The sequence below is a fragment of the Etheostoma spectabile genome, chromosome 3 (assembly GCF_008692095.1).
Source record: "Etheostoma spectabile isolate EspeVRDwgs_2016 chromosome 3, UIUC_Espe_1.0, whole genome shotgun sequence".
In the NCBI taxonomy this organism is placed as follows: Eukaryota; Metazoa; Chordata; class Actinopteri; order Perciformes; family Percidae; genus Etheostoma; species Etheostoma spectabile.
The window spans coordinates 17,361,319-17,384,591 of record NC_045735.1 but is presented as its reverse complement, the minus strand read 5'-3'; the positions used below and the strand labels follow the sequence as shown (position 1 = coordinate 17,384,591).

Genomic DNA, 23,273 nt, shown 5'->3' with positions numbered 1-23,273 from the left:
GAATCAGTCAGACCTGAGTTTCCGCTGTCCGATAATTATCCATCATTGACCGAAGAAAAAAATAAATAAATAAAAAAGGTAAGGACTGAAAATTCTAATTGTCTCCAGTCAGAATGACCGGTGTTTGAATTTGAAGTGTTTATATACAGTAGGTTACAGGGATTTTCATATCTTTCGTTCCGTTTCTATTAACAATAACTGTAATGATGTCCAAAACAATGAACAATTATATTTTATCATTTAGAAATGACTAGATTGTAGCGATGCAATAAAGAACTACAGTACATGTCGCGGTCTCGCTCTGATTGACTGCAGATGACTACCCAGGAGTTACAAACCGCAGCAAGGAAGCGGGAAAGTGAAAGCCTAAACCCTGGCAAAACAGGGAAATATTGTGAACTACTTTATAACACCAAGCGGCGGCCAGTCTTATGGTTTTAGTTTTAGAAAGTTTTACATTGTGTGTGTGTGTGATAAGGGGGTTGGAAAAACAAAGAAAGAAAGGGCTAAACCTGTGGCGTGTAATGTTAATTTAGTTCCTTTCTCAATAAAAAAAAAAGAAAAGATAAAAAACAGGCGTATGCACATCGCGAGTTGGAGAGACACTTGTTAACTATTTTGATTCAAGTCAGCACTTGATAATGTTCTGAGCCAGTTTGTCTGTGCTGTAGTTTTATTTCCTCAGCCTAGTGAAGATATTTTAATTCCGATTGGTACAATTATGTGCATTGATTTGTTTCTTTTATCTTCTCTGCCTGTAGCAAGCAACCTCCATTTCATTATAAATAGTATAAAGCTACATCCCTTGATGATATACTTCATACAGCCTGTCTATCAATTGTTAAGCGCAAAAACACTTTCTATTTGACCATTAAAATGAAACCTTACAGGTCACATGACCAGCACCAATTTTCTTCTAGCGTAAACTGGCTGACGTTAACTGCCTCCTGCTCAGAAGTGGTGAATTTTCTATTTAATAAGATAGTCTTTTTATCTTTTATTGTATATTGTGTTGCCTCTAAGCGAAATGCTGAGTCAAGTTAAGCTGGGCTTTTATTGTTAAGGGTAAAAATGTAAATGTAAATGTGCTGTATTTATATAGCGCTTTTCCAGTCTTAACAACTGCTCAAAGCGCTTTTACATCTACAGGAAACATTCACCATTCACACACATTCATACACTGTGGCAGGGGCTGCCGTACAAGGTGCCACCTGCTCATCAGATAAACATTCACACACATTCACACTCCGATGCGCAGCACCGGGGGCAACTCGGGGTTCAGTGTCTTGCCCAAGGACACTTCGACAATGACTGCAGGGGCGGGGATCGAACCACCAACCTTCCGATTGGCAGGCAACCGCTCTACCACTGAGCCACAGCCGCCCAAAAAAAAAAACAGAAGTGAAACTAGCATTTGGCTACATTAGTTAGCATGCATCAGCTCTGAGGGATAACTGACTTGTTAACACCATTACCTGAACGTCTTTGTCACTCTGAACGTCCTGCAGCCGCCAAACACCGTTCACAAAACTGGCAGTTTAATACAGCGTTGCTTGATACTCTATATGAAAAAAGGAACGACTAGAATATTTTGTTGACAAGCCAAATCCGATTCGACTGACAAAACTGAGTCAGGTACAGCCCTAGAGTTTATATAACATAGTAAAAATGTGTACTGTGTCAGCGTTAAGATGATCACACATCCTTAAACGTTAACTGGCACAATTCAGATTGTTTTAATCACCTGATGATCCTAACCCCAAAGTCACATTAGCTCAATGAGCTGGTAAGCTCCAATCAACACCTGTCATCCTGCCCTACTGGGACTGTCACTCGGTGTAGAATGAAGTTGATCAGGCAGCAACCGCCATGTGTGTAGATCTGTGCACTGCCATCCTCTTTGTGGCGGCAAGCATGAGCCATTTCATTTGACCTATTTTTACATCTTTAAGGTAGCAGCACCGGCTCCTTCTGCCTCTGTGCCCTCTGCAGGGTTCTTTTTGTGGACCGGATCAATTAGGCTCCCACACACTAGCGTCATTGTTGCAAATGTAACCGTTCAGGAAACTGGTGGCAATTTACCAGTCAGAGAAGATAAATTCAGCTCAATGAAGTGACTCAGAAGATGTACTGTACGTCAGGATGTTTTCTCAGCAGCAGACTGTTCAGGTGACGAGGGAGAAAGACTGCTGACTTGTTTGCCTTTATTTATATTTTGAAGATGACTTGTTTCCGATATTTCAGTCTTTGAGAAAGTAGGCTGAGTGGAAACAGGGGAATACAGGGGTATGAGGGGGTAAAGAAATACAAACAAGCCAGACTGTTTTCCCCCTATCCCAGAACAGACAGGCAGTGGAGCCAGACCACGGTCCAGCTATCTGGAGATACAGTAGGTCTGTACTAGTAAAACAGTCTCCACCACCACCCAAAATTTAACTTCTCTTCTAAGTTAAGCCTGTTGCACGGTTGTTATTAAGAAGCATCTTGCATCTAGTACAGATTAGGGACTTAATTCCCTGAGAGTTAGACAGGAAGCAGCAACAAAACAGCTGGAACAGACTACAACATTCAGGCAGTATGCAACATATATACAACTGCAAGCTAATATTTTGTAGGGATGCCACAGTAAAGACATTTCCCCACCAGTTAAACCGTAACACCGGTGTAACGGATTACATGTAAACGCACCACAGCTGTGGATGAAACGTGAATGGTTCTTTTCAGTCGACTCTTTCATGTTGCCATCGGAAGGAATGAGCAAGGATTAGCCTTTGTCAGCAGTCAATCTCAATTAGTCTATATCCAAGATTTTCCACTTCCTGGATCCAGATATTCATTTAGGGCGAATATCCGTTGACTTGGAGTCTTTATGTTGTCATTTTAAACTGAGGACTATGGTTCATTTTTCCTCAGATCTCTGCAGGGTAAATCCAGACTATCTGACCAATCGGAGTTTTCTGTTGACGACTAAAACAACCTTTAAACGTTCCAAGACAAGTTCTTTCCCGAGGCTACTTCAGACGCATGTTTAGCACCGTCCAAAACAATTGTGATTGGTTTAAAAAAATGCCAGTAAACCAGAGCCCATTTTTCTCCTATCCTGAAACGTTTTGTGGACCAGCCAGAACCTCCTCTGCAGCACTGTTGAGGAAGGTCTGGCAATGCAGTAATCTAACTACTCCTCAAGATGTTCGCTAAAGCATTGATCAACATTTCAGCTTCTCCTCTTAAACAATGAGTCGTATATTAGTGAATGAGTGAGTTAATCCAGCTTCTGAAAGACGGTTGTGGAGAGTAGAGGTAGCAGTGCTAATGCTAGGGGAGCAGGAAGGTCAGAGAGAAGCAGTTTGGAAACTGCAGCTGGATTGACTGAGGAGAGGCATTGTTCTGTATTACTACAGATTGTGACATGGACAAGGGTGTATGTGTGTGTGTAAACTTCCATCTGCTAATGAAGGCCCATCTTATCACCCATGCACCTTGTGATAAGATTGTAAAATTACAATTTCTTTTCCAACTAAAACTTCTTCCAAATAGACTCTACCCACTATTACACACAAAATTTGGTTTCTAAAAGCACAAACTCAAAAGGCAGTTTGACTGACCTGTTTCTGTCTTTGACTTGTGTCCTTTCAGATACCTCCCAGATCTCTAGATGACTAAGACTCTTTATTGCCCGACTCTGGTAGCTGCCGAGGCTGGTTAATGAGAAGCTTTGCACTAACAGTTCATTCTCATGCAGCTCCCTGCCGGGAATGCTGTTTGTTTCAACTCTGGATGACGACCAACCATTTTTTTTGTTTAGTTAATCGTGCGATACATAATCAGAAATGCTCTAAGCTCTGAGTTATTCTGTGAAAAGGAATATAACTAGCTCGCAAACATTATCTTACACCAGAGCCAAGTGGCTCCCGTCTCATTACAAACCAGCCGTCACTGAACACAATCAGCTGATGACAATATTTTAATAGCCAGGCTGAAGAGAAAGGCATTTTTACAAGTGGGGGGTGAAGTTGGCATGCTAAATAACTCTACATTCAGACTGGTGGAAGCCGAGTCACCTTCTCACTGTCCTCAGGCCAGTTTGAGCTATCTGATGGGCCACGGGTGTAGCCTGTGTGTGGTACAAATAGAATGCGGTTTATTCAGATGCATTGCTGTCAGTCTTGAAAATAGGTTTTTCCATCTGTCTTAGATCATCAAAAATGAAAGGATCCTGCTGGCTGCTAAGTATTAAGTGATTTATTTTAGCCTTCAGTAGACAATTAGCTATGGGTCTTGTCATGTAAAGCCAATGAACTGCTCCGTTTATCGATACCAGCTGGGTCTACTACACTCATGTGAAGTTGGACAGACATACAATCCATTCTTGTGCTTCAGTTTCTTGACCCACTAATTATGACGTTACTGACAGGCAGGAGTGTGTGTGTGTGTGTGTTTTTTTACTTATTTTTTATAAAAGGCTTAGCTGCAATCAGAAATGTGAAAATAAATCCATCATGCAAATTTAAAAAAAAAAAAAAAAAAATCTATTCGATCATCAGAACACAAAGAGACCAAAGTTGCTAGTCAGTGAGCCGCAAACTGAGTACATTTTTAATCATTCCATTTAGCAGTTGCATCAAATCAATGGACGGCAGATGCAATGTCACACCAGTGGTTTCCATGCAGAAGCCCAACAAACAAAAACAACAAACACTGATTTTGAGCCAGATGTCCTCTGCATTGTAAAAAGAGCGTCATGCACACTTTCTAAGTAATTTCAGCACTCAGAAGCGAGTTAAAAGATGGATATGATGTCCTCTGTCTTTTACAATGCCGCTCCTCAGTGAAACCTGAGTTTGAACCAAACAAATCCTGACATAAAAGACACAAACTGTAACCAACTCTGATTTCCACACTGGAGGAAAGCCAACATCTGGGAAGAAGGGATTCTGCAGCACAGTTCACAAGAGCAAAGTTGGCCAAGTGAGAAGAGCCTAAAGGGTTTATTTGAGTTCTGAATGATGCAGAATATCTGTTATTGAGTATTTAACACATGCATATTGTTTGTGATTATGCACAGTAATAGCCTCCTGATTGCTCTCAGTTTTAGCACCAAATTAAATGTTTACAGTCCAAACACAAATGTGACAATCATCTATATCCAAATACTGTTGACTAAAAGCAAAAAGGTGCATTTTGTTTAACATTTGGTGTAAATTTGTGGCATTATTCATGATTTACTCTGCCAAATCTTGTTAAATCACATCACATGCAACTTTAGCCTACCAGTAAAGAGCCAGTAAGCCTGTGACCCAAAATGTCAGTTCTGATGTCTTCTCCAGACTTTGTTTAAATGGCATCCTCCTCTCAGGTAGACTTGTGCTTGTATGTTATTTCCAACCTCACAAGGGACAATAACCACAACTTCAATTCATTTCAGAGCATTCAACCATGCAACAACATTATGCCCTCTTAAGATGAAAAGTACTCTGCTGTGGGCTTAAAAAAGGGGACCTCTGGTAAAAAATAAAATAAAAAAAACAAGCCACAGCGATCAAAATTACATATTTCATGAACTGTCAGCGTGCTTGTTCCTGCATTTGGATTTTAAATTAGAGGAGGTCACCAGATGTGAACTTAGGAGAATGGGGGGGGGGGTTCAGACTGACACATAATTGGCATCTAAGCAGGCTAATAGCTGCTCTAAGCGCCGATAGTGTGATTCTGAGTGATGCATTCACAGCCACTCGGGATTTGACCCTTTTATTGCAGACGTGTCAAAAGGTCATACAGCTACATTACAAACTGTATTTTCTTTATTGTATTTTTCTTCACTCACTAAATTCATCTCAATTTAAACCCTTGAAACTCACACAAGCCTGTTCCTGTATGGAATAAGTTGGTCAAAAGCCCAATGGTGTCGTTTATGGCTTACTAATTGGTATTAAAAAGTAGGAAGTTTGATGACAGGAAGAGTATCAGCTAGGCTATGTTGTTTCACTTTGCCCGATGCTAACAAAACGGCCACAGGACCGGACAGGCTGCCACGTGCAGCGGCACGCGGCTTAGTGCTTGTCGAGTGAATTAATTGACTTACCTTGAAAAATCCATAAGAACATCAGCATGGCACGAAGTCTTGTCTTTATCTCCATGGCGCAACATCCACCGGCTGCCCCAGCACGCGGAGAGCTTCTCGAAAGTTGACACCGAACACTCTGCCTTCGCGCCCTAACTGCTGCTTAATTGTCTTCGATTGTAGCAATTAAGTGTCCGCAGCGCAAACCAGCGAGGCGACGTCTGCCAGTAAAGCTTCCTCTCCTCTCCCCATCCCGCCAACAAACAGCCGCTGTCATCGTGGAAGGGAACCGGCGGTCACGCTTTCTTCTTCATCCCTTTCTGTGTTGAATGTGACCCGGCTGGCTCGTGCTGCCTTGAGCGCGTGCCGCTCCTTCTCCTGCTCACCCAGTCTAGTGTGTAGGAGCTTATCACCTGCCTGTCTGTTGCTCGGTAACGCCCCCTGGAAACTAAACCTTAAAGGAGCATTCCGGTCAATTCTAACCTGTAGCTCTGTTGTGTGTAAATGTGGAGGTCTGTCAGTAGTGGGAAGAACTAACCAATCAGGTCTGTCAGTAGAGAGAAAAACTAACCAATCAGTGCTGCCTACACCGTGTTATCCTCCTGCTAGAGTTAGCTCTCAACAGGCTTCAACAGGGCAAGTTTTAAATGTGTTTTTAGCCTCTAAACATGTTCAGAATGTCATTAAAAGTCCCCCCCCCCCATGTGAAGTGATTCCTTCTGAGGGAACACAGTGAATCTGACTGCTGGAGATGTGACAGAAATGCATGGGAGTTGTGATAATTCAGCTGTCAGCAGTTAAAGAGTTTAGGGACCGTCTACAAACTACAACACAGAAAAGGGACACAAAAAACGTTTCAAAAATAAGCATGTGTTTATTTTTTAAAGTAAGTGCTCTAGTACACCTATCAGGAGACAAGTTAAAATTGAGGTAAGTTTGGAGACACTACCTTATTTAATCATTAAATTGATAGCCTACATATTTTAGTTTTATCTCTTTTCTGTGTTGTAGTTTATAGACGGTCCCTAAGCTTTCTAACTGGTCTCCACACAGGAACCAAACACACCTGAATTAGCAGAACTTTCATACATTTCTGTCACATCTCCAGCAGTCAGATTCACTGTGATCCCTCAGAAGGAATCACTTCACATGGGGGGGGGCACATTTAATGACATTTTGAACATGCTAAGAGGCTAAAAACACATTTAAAAGTTGCCCTGTTTGAGCCTATTGGGTGCTAACTCTAGCAGGAGGATAACACGGTATTTTACGAGATGAATGTGAGAATGTGTTGTTATATCTTTTACAATGACAGTAAATATATTCTATTCTATCTGTTCCTTATTAGCAGTGTTGCAGTCTTTTACAGAATATTACTTAAAGTCTTAATGTAGGCTGGGTTAGGGTCAGGGTTTGATATTTACTGTACTAAGTATGAACATTTTTTTTATCATATTAAATGTAGGCTTTTTCTACTATTAAAAGTAAAAGTAGTAAAAAAAACTTTAATTATTAAAATTAGTGGAGTAAAGGTAAACATTTCCAGAAATCTAATTAATGAAGTAATCACATTGCAATCCACACACACACACACACACACACACAAATCCTATGCAGTTCCCCCCTTGTCTACCTTGTTCTGGAGCTGACTGCTCTTTGGTATTACTGTGAAATAAATACAAAGGTGGAAATTGACAACCAGCCGCCATAACACCACCATGACACATAACAATGACTTTACAGATTTAAAGTTAGCTTAACAAGGCAGAAAATTATAATAAACTAAAAAATAAAATACCTTTATGCTAAGACTAGCTGAGTTGAAAGGCGGTTTGGGCTTTCTACAGTTTCTTTCCACAGTCCAAAAATATAGTTTGGTGTGTGTGCACGAGTTGTTGTTTTTCAAGGAAATACACACACACACACACACACACACACACCACACACACACACACACACACACACACACACACACACACACACACAGGATAAAGATGGAGAAAAGGGATTTAAAACCACCATGGAGTCTGTCCACTTGGGGGACAGATCAGCTTGTTGGCACCTGAAACAATCTGTCAAATCAACAATGACATCATCACCTTTTAAGTTGATATGGCGAGCTTGTGGGGGTGCAGGGTCGGCCCCTCAACCACAAGATTGGTGGTTCAATCCCAGGCTCCTCTGCCACATGTCAAAGTGTCTTATATGAGACATTGATCCCTAAGGTGCTGCATGTGTATGGGTCCACTGCTCCTAATACGTAGGATGGGTTAAATGCAGAGATTGAATTGAACTGCATGATGGTTTGTGACAAATAATAATCATTTGTTTAGAGTCATGTTTGTGTCCATCTGACGAATTTATATCTAATATTCACTCTCCTTTAGCTTTGTTTTTGTGTCTTTCAACCAACTCCTGAGGAAAATATCTCACTCCTCAGCTGCTAAATTCTCCACTCAACAAGTCTTCCGGCGAGTCTCTTACTTTATTTGAACACTAGCTGCTGCTGGAAACAATATTATTGATACTATTACTATTAATACTATTACTATTGATGAGAGCGGTGAGTTTGAACCAAATCGGTAAAGTTGTTTGCCAGAAAACCAAAACAATGAAATAAAAGACGCTCAAACGCTCTGTTGAGATGTGTGATACTGATTGCAACTGTAAATCCTCAGAATTTTATCAAAATGAATAGGGTGTCTTCTCATTTGCCTGTTCGGAGGCCTGGCATAGACTTGGACAAGCTCTGCTAGAATGATTTTTGAAGGAAAAAAATGGCCAACATGTAAACAGATCAATCTGTGTTAATAGGGGCTTAAATTTGAGTATTTTTTACAGGCAGAAATTGCATCTTATTTTCTTTGCAAACATTAACGTAATGAAAACATCCCTCTCAAATACACTTAGTTCCATATACATGTAATGTCAACTCAATTATCATGCATTGCCTGATATGTTATAAATGAATTCAGAGCAGAATCAAGAGTCACAGGTACAAGTCACGCAGAGAACAGCTGCTGCTGTGGGATTTTACATTGTAATGTGAGTCTGAGGTCCCGGCTCGGCTCAAAATAAATGGGTCGTCAGGTGAAATATTAATGCAGGTGGGTCGATGTGTTGTATTTTTAATGTAATATAATGGATTTATTACATGATATTGAAGCTTCAGGTTTTGTGAGAGCACTGGCTGCACCTCTGCGTGTAATGAGGTTCACAATTAAACACCATGAATTCTCAATGAGTTCTCATTCAAACACATGAAGACAGATATGGAAGTCCTGTGTTGTCATACTCCTGACTTATTTATGTTACTTTCATATTGTGGAACCTGCCGTCTTTTGCTTCTACTGGCAGATTTTCAAGAGTTTGACTGAACACAATGTGAAAGTCAAATATTACTCCATATGTCTAAGTCTATAACAAGCCATGAAACCTTTATTGGATTACACTGCACCTGAAACATGCACAATACCTATGAATGTAAGGGAAAACGGAGTATTTCGGCAATGCTCTATGTTACAGACTGCTGATTACTGCGTATTAGCGTATTATAAGATTATTAAGGAAATGCCTACTGGGTGCCTATACTGTGACAAAGATCTCAGGGAATAGGGGGGTAACAACTTTGTATTTAAGAGGAAGTATGGCAATTTTTTTAAAGATAATTTTTCTGGTCATTTTAGGCCTTTATTTTACAGGACAGCTGAAGTCATGAAAGGGGAGAGGGGGGGGGGGGGGGGAGACATGCACCAAAGGGCTGCAGGTTGGAGTCAAACCCCCGGGCACTGCATAGAGGAGTAAACCTCTATATGTGCACGTCTTCTACCAGGTGAGCTACCCTGGCATCCTAATTGTTTTTATTGTAATCATCTGTAACAGTGTTGATATTGCAATTACATTTTTTTAAATAATATTATTTAATTTTAAATTAGGATGTATTTACAAAAGCAATCTTTTTGGAAATAACAATGTAAAAAGCTGACATCACAGGACTGTCACTGCATTTACACTGAATCTGTTTATTCCTGTAGCCTGAATAGTGAAAGTGCAATTGACTCACTCATGAAGACATTTTTTTTTTCTGTTTGGGATGTTTTGGAGCAGGTTCTGTGTGTAGTATTGACATTAAAACATATGTTTCTGACATAAACAGTAAGCTGTAAGTCCTGTTTGTACCGTAACGTCTAACTGTCTGTATTTCTCATCAAAATATGCCTTTTCTGACTATATTTTTTGCGTGAAAAATATGTATATCTTGGACACTTGTACATTAGTTATTTGATGTCACTGCTGTGTGTGACTAATTGATTTCTCCAGTGTGAAAGAAGCAGCGATGTGAAACAGCACACATTGCATGTCTGGGCCTTTCCTAACTCCTGTTACCCATTCAATGAGCTACATTTTTTTTGTAGGTCAGGTATATTTTACAAAAATGAATTCAGCAAAAATGTTACAATGCACTTCACCACCTGTCCTTTCATGCGTGTGTGTGTGTGTGTACATGACTAACGGCTGCAAAAAAGTAGACTGGAACGGTGTCTGTGGTAGATTCCTTCAGTATCTCTCTGATTTGTGTCACTTTCAGCCTCTATCTATATGAAGAAAAACACTCCCCGCAGCCTTCCTGAATGTATTCATTGTTAAAGTTGCCGGAGATGCTGTTATCTCGCTGTCAGCTGGTGGAAGATGAGCTTAGCCTTGACGGTCTATTCTAGATAGTATGACTGGACCTCTTTGTATAGACCATTTCCTCCCCATTGCACTTTGCTGCACTGTATGTTACAGTATCTGGAGACAGCAACATGATGGATTACTGGTATTCCTACAAAGTGCAAAGCGTTCAGCTTTATTGAATCGTTTGTGCCATCTAGTGGACGTCACTTAAAATATAGTTCTGTCCCTGCTTTTTTATTTTTAGGGGTTGGTGGGCTGCAGGTAAAACCACCGTGAACCAGTCCCTCACAGGGCTAATTCAGATTGACAGGCAATCATTCACACTCATGTTTAAGCACCTGTTGGCAACTTTAGTCTTCTGCTATTCTTATTTAGACCTGCATGGCTTGGAGAGAGGAAGGAAACACCCAGAGGAAATCCGTGTGAGAGCATGAGGACAAGCAGTGTCCTCTTAGAAAAGGCCACAGCAGGGAATCAAACCTGGGTCGTTATTGACAAGCACCATATTTCCAGAGGGTAGTACTTTATAAAATTAATCTACAGCCATGCTACTGGCTCTGTGAAGCTATACTTTGACAAAGTGGGGATTTAAGCTAATTGCTTACAAGCTCACAATGCTAACATGCTGACGCTAAGCAGGTATAGGTATAATTACCATATTCCACACCTTAAACATGTTATCATGCTAATATTTGCTAATTAGCATTAAATGCAAAACACAGCTGAGGCTGATGTAAAGTATTTAATCATACACTAAAGTACTGAACACATTCAATTGTTGACCTAATGATGGCGCTAGATAGAAAAGTCAAGTTATCACCAAAATTGTAGTCTACGTATATCCACAACGTTCCACTTCCAGGATTGCTCCGATGCCACAGGACACTCCGCCAGATGTATGTATTTCTACACATGTCTGTTTCCTTCCGCTTTCTTTGTGTGGAATTTTAAACTCAGGTGGATCTCTGAGGACTATGGTTACCTGGTCCTCAGATCTCTGCGGGGTAAATCCAGACAGCTAGCTAGACTATCTGTCCAATCTGAGGACTATGGTTAGCTGGTCCTCAGATCTCTGCAGGGTAAATCCAGACAGCTAGCTAGACTATCTGTCCAATCTGAGGACTATGGTTACCTGGTCCTCAGATCTCTGCAGGGTAAATCCAGACAGCTAGCCAGACTATCTGTCCAATCTGAGGACTATGGTTACCTGGTCCTCAGATCTCTGCAGGGTAAATCCAGACAGCTAGCTAGACTATCTGTCCAATCTGAGGACTATGGACACCTGGTCCTCAGGTCTCTGCAGGGTAAATCCAGACAGCTAGCTAGACTATCTGTCCAGAGTCTATTTTATAGACCTCAACAGTCCAGAGCTTAGTTCACAGAAGTAAGTTTCCCATTAATTTCGTCAATCGTTGTCTGGAAAAATCTGTATATAAATAATGCCTTATATAATTTTGAATGAAAAAAACAAACAGTTGCATTGCCTTATATAATTTTTGAATTAAATGTAATAAACAAGAGCACTTTTTCCCCCTTCCCAGAATGCTGTGTGGACTAGCCAGACCTTGCAAAGCGCGACTACCAAAGTTGTAACAAGTCATCCTGAGGGAGGCACAAATGTGTGTAAAACATTTCATGGCAGTTCATAAAATATTTGTTGAGATATTTTAATCTGACAGTGTTGCTTGCATGGCTAAAATTACCAAAGATACCAGGCTGAATGAAGGCATAACACATCTACAGTGCAGTGTTTCCTTCTGATGTTACAGTGCAGCTACAGTGGAAGCAGAGTACTGTAATGGCTTTGAACAGTGCAAGCATTTTCAATAAAGTGCTAAAATAAGCAGAAACAAATTTCAGTTTGTGATGCTCATATTTAAAGAGGAAAATATGTTTTTTCAGCTAATGTGAAAACCAAAGAATTAAGAGTTTAAGGCTGAATCTCATTTCTCTATCTTACCCCCACCCCTTACCCCTTCCCCTAGGTCAGGGGTTCCCAAAACTTTCAGGCCACGACCCCCAAAGTAACGGTGCAAGTGACTTGCGACCCCCCCCACTATAAACGTATAAAAACATTGCGCGCAACCACGCACGCACTATAGGCGTATCCAAACACGAGCATATTGACAACACAAAATAACACAACAGTTTTACTTTGTGTTAAAATCATGGCTAACATATGCTATTTCTAATCGTTTTTAATTTTTATTTTATTTCTGGAAATCAACTTGCGACCCCTCCTCTCTGGCTCGCGACCCCCCTGTGGGTCCCGACCCCCACTTTGGGAATCACTGCCCTAGGTTTTGCACATTCACGAGAGACCTAGTGCTGTCCCAATTCTCTTTTTTGCTAAGGGCTAGGGCTAAGACGAAGTCTAATGAATGTATGCTCACTCATCAGAGAAAATATGGTGACAGAAGTGCTCTTCATATTCTTGCAAAATCTCATTCACAGGACAGTTTAATGTCTGAATTATTCTTTTATGCTGTGTCATATTCTTTGCATATAAATTAGAATTTCCCTTCCCAAATCATTTTTGGCTGCACATCTTGTATTTCGTACATTTCAGAGAAACAGAGCTGGCCTAGTTTAAGTTTCCTGATACGGGACTGCTTTTTACTGATAAGTGCTTTTCTGACAAACTTCCCTTACCACGCTGCCCCTTCGTTTGAAAAAGCATAAACAAAATGTCATAATAATGTTTTTTTTTAGGTTGTGAGCAGTTGCATAGGTTGGCATTTGGATGAATAGCATTCAAATCCACCTACACCAAATCTGAGCTAACCATTACTTCAGTGACATCTTCAATAAATCACGTCTCATGGTGAAAACAGCAGCCAGGCCTGACACTTGCAATTCATCCTGCATGTAAAAACGTTGACCCCTACTCACATCACAAGTTATAAACTATAAGAAAACTTAAATAAGAGAGTTCACAATGCCAAACAAAGGCATGGAGCATTTCTGTCCTCAGTGAAGTAAATTGGAACAAAATCAAAATTTGACTTGCATATCTTTTAAATGAATTCCTCCCTCTGTTCCACAAAAATGTGCTGAAAATGAGAATGCTTGTAGGTGACACGAGTTTTGAAGAGTCCTCACTGTGAAATGGGAGCTATTAGTTTGCTGTGGACATTGACTGCTTCCTTCCTGCCTTTCCATTAAAAATGTAGGAGTCACACTGGCACACTCAGATTGTGCAGCAGGAAGACTCGCAGCAGAGAGCTGTGAATGATATAAGAGGCTGTTTGTGCGTGTGTGTGTGCGTGTGTGTGTGTGAAAGAGAGAAAGACTGGATGTATGCCACGCATTTGGTGATATGAGCACTGTGTGCTATAGGCCTTCTGTCATTTATCACTCTTTACTGTCATCACAGTGGCGATTGGATTTGGGCAGAGCATAAGGAATATGAAGATGACCTTGTCATGTTTTTTTGTTTTTTTTCTTCAGACAGAGATAATGAGATTCTGCCTATGCAGCGCAATAACACTCATTCTAAACTACTCTCCATGAGTTCAAATCTGCATGTTTTACATTATTTTTAGTCAGAAGTAAAAAATCAATCCTCGCATTCCGCTGTGTAATGTGACTCAGCGAGATCATCAACTGTAACTCTGCACCGTCTTCAGAGGCTGCAAAACAGTAGTGATTCTGATTATAATTCTTAATTGCCAATTTGCCTCACACTAGCATTGCATCTGTTTTATGCTCTCCACATGGTGCTGCACATGGCGGCTGCTTTAGTGGCTCAGCTCGACAGAAGGGCTGATACAGACTGAGGACTTTTATTTCCCAACACAGGGGCATCAGACTGGGAAGAAAAAGGGGACTGAGTACCCAGGATCCTCATGTGAGGAGGGCCCAAATAGATGCTAGAATGAATAGCTGTTGATGCGGGGAGGGGCCCATAAAAAAAGAATTTTGTGCTATGTTTCCCTACAGCTGAGACTCACCCTGCTGAAACTAAACCCAGGTCTCTGTGGGCAAAACCTTTTTTTCTGCAGACAGTGCCAGTGGATTATGGTTTACAGATATCAAAAAGAAGCATGTAAAGATGTTTAAAATATGAGAACTCACCCCTGAGTCTCGCCAATGTCATTGTATATCTCAGACTCTTTCTTGGGTTTTTTAATAACAGCAGAGGGCGCTCTGGCTCGCCCCCCCTCATGATGAATTTCATTCAAAAGAAGATGACAACAAGCTGATAGAGATAATGAAAAACATCTGATACATACTGTATGAAAAAAAAGATATTTGCTGTTTTAGTTGATGTAATCCTGCATGATATGACACATTGATGCAACACACGTGTTGCTCTAGCAGCAGGACAGCAGCACCTGTAAGGAGGCCCAAATGCTAATTTGTTGTTTTGTGAAGACTCTTCTTCTTCTAATCTTTAGACTGATTGATAGTGAAGAGATACATGAGATATAAGAGAGAATTCTGACCAAATGGCATCTTTATTACCAACAATATTCTGTAGGGTCACCACTAACTATTCATTTTAATTGTGTATTATTTTCTCCTTCAAGCCATTGGATGATTAATCTTTTGTTATAAACATCTATTGTAGTTTCCCAGAGTCCAAGGAGGCGTCTTTGAATGTCTCGTTTTGTCTGACGGACAACTTAAAGGTCCCATGGCATGAAAATTTCACTTTAGAAGGTTTTAAAACATAAATATGAGTTCCCCCAGCCTGCATGTGGCCCCCCAGTGGCTAGAAATGGTGATAGGTGTAAACCGATCCCTGGGTATCCTGCTCTGTCTTTGAGAAAATGAAAGCTCAGATGGGCCGATCTGGAATCTTGTTCCTTCTGAGGTCATAAGGGGCAAGGTTACCTCTCCTTTCTCTGCTTTGCCCGCCCAGAGAATTCAGCCCACCCATGAGAGAGAGCCACCATTGCTTTAAAACGAGCAAAGTGGCAGTTGGGTCAAGAAAACCCCTAACCTCCACCTTGCCCCCCCCCCCCCCCTCTTCTCCTCAAAAGCTACAGCCTCAGAAATGGCACATACTAAGGAAAGTTCATTGTGGGACTGGCTCTACTTGCTGTAATTCTAAATCAATACTGAATTTTGGGAAAGAGACTTCAGATACAGTATTAGGGGACCACTAAGGTCTATAATAAGAGACTTCAGATACAGTATTAGGGGACCACTAAGGTCTCTATAAAAGAGACTTCAGATACAGTATTAGGGGACCACTAAGGTCTATATAAAAGAGACTTCAGATACGTATTAGGGGACCACTAAGGTCTATAAAAAAGACTAGAACTTCAAGTCATGAACCAGTACTTAGGGGACCACTAAGGTCATATAAAATAAAAAGGGAACTTTTAGAATTAGCAGTATTAGGGGACCACTAAGGTCTATATAAAAGCATCCAAAAAGCACCATGTCATGGGACCTTTAAGAGATTAATATCACAGAAAACTAAGGAACCCAAAAGTATTTCTTTCATTAATTGCATATCTAAAAAGACAAATACACAACACATGTGTTGCACCAGAACTGTTTGGTCCATAGACTCAGAAAACTTAGCCAAGCATTTAAAAGGCTCCAGCGTCCTAAATGTGGATCTTTGCTGTCTTCTTTTAAGATATTAACGCATTTACATCCCGTTTCCTGCTTTTGTTTTCATCCAGAAGAAGCTTTAAGGTTTGAAGGATTCTTTTTTACCACAATGTATGACACTTTCTTAAGTATATTCGGCGTCAGCTTGTTCCAACTTTTCATTGAATCTGTGTGATGATTGCATCTAGTAAACTCTCCATGTCTTCATGGGAATATTCTAGATGCGTTGTTCCTCATTTAATATACATTTTCACAGATTTTAGCCTAATTGATTTGGTGTATGTTTGAGAAATTTGGGAGCTCCACTTCAATTTAAAATAAAGTTCAGTGGGTTTAAGCAAAATTTGAGTTTACGCTAACTGTGTGAGTGTGGTTTTACACTGAATACCTTTGGAGGTGCATTGTTGGTCAGACTAAACAAGCAATTTGAATACACCAATTTGGGCTTTTCTGGAAAATTGTTTCTCACAATTTTTTTAAAATTAAATGGACCAGATCTATTAATTAAATCGGTAATTAAAATAGCTGCTGCCCTGCTATTTTCTGTATCTACTCTGTTTTCATGCATTTGTTTTTGTCTAACAAGTGTTGTGTGTTGATAGAGTTGCTCCTGAACTTCTGTACCGTTAGATACTGTTAGACGGGATTTTATGGAGCAGACAGTTGACATCTGGTGCGAGCACGGTGGCCAACCCACAGGCTAAAACTCAATTTAAAACCTGTATCAGTGCTGGCACTTCTGCTGACTCGTGCACAGTGTTGGGGGAGCTGTTTTGAAAGCATAGCTTCGCACTGGAAGAAGATGAACTACAGCTTAGCCACTATTGGCAGAAATGTAGTTCGGTTAACCAAAGCTTCTTGGAAAAAGTAGTTCAAACTATGTTGTCAAAAAAACAGGATCAAATTGACAAAGTACGTGTGATTCAAAACTATGACAAAATATAAAAAAAAAAACAAAAATGACATGCCAGTGAACAAATGGCACTCAATTAGGATATTTGTTTTATCTTTTTTTTTTTTTTTTTTACAAAAAATTTGGTTAATTTGTTGACTTGGGTTCGGGAGCAGGGCCACGCCTAAACACGCCTCCAATCACCAGACAAACCCACGTATACCATGCCATGCAGCAGCCTCGTTATGTCTGAATGCTTGACCCACCCTCCCGTTCCCTCCTCTTCATCCTCCCATCTTCTCTCTCATCCCTTCCTGTTTATCTGGTGTGCACCTCTCTCTTGTCTCTTCCAGGTACCGTTCTGGGGGGCCTGTAAACTGTTCGGGCACAAAACTGGTTCTGAGACGGAATCCCCACTCTGAGTCTCCTTCACCCGGTCATCATGCATCCTCCCAGACACAGGCATCAGACGACATCAACATTAATTCATACGTCTGCACATTCATAATGTTCATCTGCACATTGATAATGTTCATTAAATCTTTAAACTAACGTATCGTTGTGGCGTGGTCCATGCTAGGGAACTGCCCAGTTCACAGGTCATACAAAAATAAAATGCCCCACTATTCATAGGAAAGGGCAACAGCGCCAAATAGACTGTGTGGTCTATGGAATGTCAGCTTTGGTAGTGTACGTCAGTCAGACACCTGCTTTAAGAAATTAGAGTCTAGGTAGGGGTATTGCACCAAGCAGAATAGCTCTGTTAGTGAGGTAACCTCAAAAATAGCATGGATAAATAGCAATAATAATTGTAATAATAATTATAATAATACATGTATTTATAGGGCGCTTTCAATCAAAGTGCTTTACACAAGGAATACAATTAAGATACAAACAGTACATTAAAAATGTAAATCAAAACAGCAAAAAGTAAATACCCCTATACAAAGACAACAAAGAAATTCAAAATAATTGAACACATAGGACTCATAAGCAGCAGTGAATAAGTAAGTCTTAAGCTTTGGTTTAAAATCTTTAATACTTCTAAAAAAAAATCAAAAACTTAAAATAATCAATGCTTATGACTGACACCGAATGTATTCAAAAAATCTGGTTTAAAACATTAAAACCTATGGCCAATTACCTTCCACAGTGAGCTGACGTTCCGTGTTGCTGTACTCGTCCTGAGACCTCAACCTGTGGCTGCATTGCCTGGGCATCATGTATTCACAGCGGTCGGGGTGAAAAAGGGGGGGTGCAATTACATTCACAAAAGGGTTTGCTGTTTCAGTAGTTATCAACACATGATATGGCAAAAAAAAAAGTAATTGAACTACTTGAATCACTATGCAAATTTGAATGTACAGTAGTTGAACTACCGGCATGCTACTGCAAAGTGTAGTTAGTCTAATTACACGTAGTACACTACTCTCCCTACCACTGCTCAAGCAGCCCTGGTGCAGCCCTGAGTCTCCCAGGGAAGACGTGCAGGGATGACATCAGACCAGCAGAGGACTCCCCTGAGCCTCGCAGGCGACAGACGCTGCTCTGCAAACAAGCTGACTTCAATCTGAAAAAGGATCCTCCGCTCTTCTCAATACACCTTTCATTAACATTAGAAACCATCACATAGTACATAGTACATGTTATTAGTACCAAACATGAGGACAAAATGTTATTTTGGCAGGTACACAACCTCAGCCTCTCTGCTTTAACGCGTCAGAAGAACACTTCTGGTATTCCCTCACAGAAACATGGAGGAGAGGCCTGTAATATAATGCTGCAGGATAGATAAATGGGCTCTCAGGCACAAGTGGCAATTACATGAGGGATCTATTCATACCGAGCAATTAGTGGCTGTAGATTTGGAGACTGGGACGTCTCTTTCTTGTGCTGTAAGCATCAGAACCATTTGACGATGCTGTTTAAGTGAAGCTAATCTCGTCCAATCTCCATGTTTCACAGTCCCACAAAACAAGTTACATTTTAATCACTTTTCTCCCAAAACTCACAGAACTCTTTATCAATGGCAAGCCTAGCCGTCTGAAACGACATACATTATCATTATATAAATGACGAAGACATGTATTATAGCAGGATGTTGACTGATCACACTGACTTGACAGAAGTGAGAAAGCGTTGATGATGGATAAAGTCATTTAAAGTTGTGAATATGCATGCATACATACGTAAATGAAGATTTATTGTGTTCGATATTGCTGTTTACGCTTACTGTATCATAATAAGACAAGCATTAAAAAAGACTTGGTATTATTAAACTTGTGTATGGAAGCCTATTTCTGCCACAAGAAAGAAAAAGAAAATTCAATCAAGATAAAAACAAATAGTCATCTTAAATTACAATTATGAGATAGAAGCTGAAATTAAGAGCAAGAACTGCAACATTTGATTTACTAATTTCAAATACTATGAGATTCAAGCTAAAATGTGGGCTTGCTAAAGCAATACAATGACAAAATAAAAGTAAAATTACAAGATTAAAAACTGAAAATTTATGAGGGACAGTCAAAATGAAAACACGAAAGTTAAAATTCTGACAATTTCAACACACTAAGTCAAAAGTGTGATAAAGTAAGTCATAATTAAGAGATAAGAAGTCAAAACGATGAGGTAGTAGATTTACGAGATGAGACACCCAAACTTGAATTACTAAAGTTCAGGCTATACAATATCAGCCCAATTATGACAACCATAATTATAACATGCTCGTCTTTCTCAACAGAAAGACGAGCATGTTATAATTTCTTTCTTTTTTTTTTTTACGTTTCAGGACGTGTTTTCTCACAATCGTGACTTTGATCAATACACAAAGGAGCATGGAGCGTTCATCAGCTGTAAACATGATGAACCAAAAAAATGATATGAAATATCAAGATGTTTTTGGTGCTGTGAGGTGGAACTGTAAAACAGAAGAACTGTCACAGTCTTGTGGTAAGTAAAGTTATGATAAGTCAGAAATGTACAATGAGAAGTCCCAATGATGCCATACTAAGTAAGTAAAAAATATATGAGATGAATAGTGAACATTACAAGATAAAATAATTAAATAGTAAGAAACATAAAGTAATAAATACGTCCTACATCAGAATTATGAGATTATTTCATTTGTTTGACTTTCCATGAGTTTTTTTCTTTTTAAATGTATTGTGACTAATTTGTTCTCAATAGTTTTTTTTTATTTTTCTGGCATTAATGGGCTTCCATAACAGAAGATGAAATTATTTTATAGTAAGAAATATAAGATAAGAAGTAAGATAAAATATTTCCTAAATCAGAAATATGAGATTATTTCACATGTTTGACTTTCCACGAGTTTTTTCTTTTTAAATGTATTGTGACTACTTTGTCATCAATAGTTATTTCTTTTTCTGGCATTAATGGGCTTCCATACACAAAGATACAATTATTAAATAGCAAGAAATACAAGATAAGAAGGAAGACAAAATATTTCCTAAATGAGAAATATGAGATCATTTCATGTGTTTGACTTTCCATGAGTTTTTTTCTTTTCAGATGTATTGTGACTGCTTCGTCATCTTTTTCTGGCAGTAATGGGCTTCCATACCTGACAGCTGTAAAGAAGAGCGTCAGAAAGCAGATTGGAATATTGTAAAAAAACAAAAAAACAAAAACACTTCAAAGCTACTTTCCTTCTATGGTGGAAACTGTCTTTAGTGCAGAAATGTACATTCTGAGAAAAAAAAAGTCAAATGCGTTGAGAGGAACTGTGATTTTTGTCCCACAGCATGCTGTACTGAGCAGCCTCATTATAAATAATATTATGTTGGTTTATCAGATGCAGCAGGAGTGAGGGCTCCTCCAGGGCTCTCAGACAATGTGACACCGCCATTTAAGAGCATGACAGAAGAGAAGCAGGGTGGCCCTGTATGCGCTCCCTCTGCTGGCAAGGCTCCCGAAACATTAAAAAAAAAAAAAAGCAAAAACAAAATGTTGCAGCGATGGTAGATGCTTACCTTCGCACTCTGGTGCATTGGATGTAAATGACTTGCTACTGCTGGCCCTGCGCTGCTGTGACACTCAACCTATAAATAAACTCCCTCGTCCTCCTGGCTATCTGAAGGTCCTATGCACTTGCACATACATGTGCACACACAATAGGGAAACAAAAGCCCGGCTCCTGTGACTAATGTAATCTGCTGACAAGGTGTGTTAGCAGGTCAACAGCCACGCACCTCGACCATGTAAAGAGAGATAACAGGAGCTTAAGTAGTGACAGCAGACGAGAATCAGCTTGATCACCAACGTGAGTGTCTCTTTTGAGACACACGGGAGTTTTTTTTGTTTAGTAATTGTTGCTGGTACTGTAAGAGCGAAGCAATCGGGAGTTCGGCATAATGAGATGGAGCCAGACGGCGATCAGAGACACATAAGGTCAGAGCCAGGGGGCGAGAGGCCAACAGCTGAATCTCACATTCTTCACTGCAGCCAACACACACACACACACACTCACAGAGTAAGTGTCACCTTAAATCCTGTTAAATGCTAAAAGTCACACACACACAAAAGGGGAAAAGACAAAAAAAAACAAAGAAATAATTCAGATGGATTGTGTGTGCTGCAAATGTTTTCATGAATTATTGTTCACAATGCTTTACAGAAAGATGTAGTTTGGCTTTATGGGAAATATTTGCTACTCATCAAGTATTCCAGCACCCAACCATAACCCCCCATGAGACCACGACTTTACTTTCACTCTGGTTTTTGTGCAAGCGATGGTGACATGCATATTTTTTTTAGACATATTTCCCTATGTTTCCAGTCTTTGTGCACTAACTGTCTCCTGGCACCAGTTTCATATTTACAGTAATGGACAGATATTCAATCTTGTCATCTAACTCTCTGTAAGAAAGTGAATGGGCCTCCAGAGACTGTCCTTCCATGAAGAACGACAGCTTCTGTCCAAAACAACATCTGCTTAGAGCGCTTTTTGGAATACACGCATTTCCTAAAATGTCAAAATATTCCATTAACGATTTAAAGTCTGGATTCTTCTATGCCTAATAGGTACAACACTAGACTCTGATTGACTGACATCTGCTTCGTTAATTCAGATGTTGTAAACCTGCTGGGGATTCAACTTTCTCGATCAAGAAGATTGTATGGATTATTTCTTGACACCTGGTTGGGATGAATTCTCAAGCTACGCTTAAACAATCTCTACACAATCTACTTAAAAAAAAGAGATTAAACAAAGAAATAGAGCTCTGAAAAACAATTGTCTTACAGTAAAATGCCTTTATTAAAAGGCGTAAAAAACATACAACATGTATGCAACCTGTCCTGCATCACGAAAGAGCCACATGAAAGGACATCATAGATCTTGTGATGACTTCTCTGAGGTTTTTAGTGGAAAAGGGACCATCCTCCCCATCTGACACCTCCAAGATGCCTCTATTTTCTACCAATTTAGCCTTTGTGGCCCTTGATAAACTACACACTTCAACCATAGCTGAGATCCAAAACCATTGTGGGGCCCCTCTTTGTGTCGCGCCTTGCAACAGACATCTGGACAACTCTTCTGTTGCCCAATTTCCAGTCCCATTCAGGACGGACAAAGGAGAGCAGGCGTCCGACCGTCTAAAAGTCACTCTCCATCATGTTGGGCTCCCGCAGCCTGACATGGAGACAATGAGGTGGAGGGAGAAGATGCAACGGCACCGAGGAACCGGTCTGCTCTGTGCCGGAGGAGGGGGCATGAGTGAAGCAGATCATACCCCCAAGGGAGCTGTGTTTGTCCACAGGAGGAGGACAGAGGCCAGGCACCAGAGGATCCAGCGGGGGCCAGATTGTGGAGGGAGGAGTGGGTGTGAAACAACAGCTGCTTCTTAAATCAGAGAGTGGAGGCTCAACAGCAGGAGAGGTGAGGATGCAAGACCACTGATAGCATGCACGCTGTCCGTACATTTGTCCATTTGGGGGGGAGTCGCTCAGTATGTAGGGAGTTCTGTTGGGAACCGGAGGTTGCTGGTTCAAGTCCCTATTTGGGCCAAAGTAAGGAGTGTGGGCTGGTAACAGTTCAGCTCTGCCAAG

At 40.3% G+C, this 23,273-nt stretch overlaps 1 long non-coding RNA gene across 1 annotated transcript; it reads left to right on the top strand.

The window, feature by feature from the left end:
• The first annotated feature begins 354 nt into the window (after window positions 1–354).
• Window positions 355–21,562, top strand: LOC116679751 (uncharacterized). The gene is made up of 3 exons (XR_004329512.1): window positions 355–434; window positions 3,251–3,257; window positions 21,552–21,562. It is a non-coding gene; the product is annotated as an uncharacterized LOC116679751 (long non-coding RNA).
• Window positions 21,563–23,273: the final 1,711 nt, after the last annotated feature.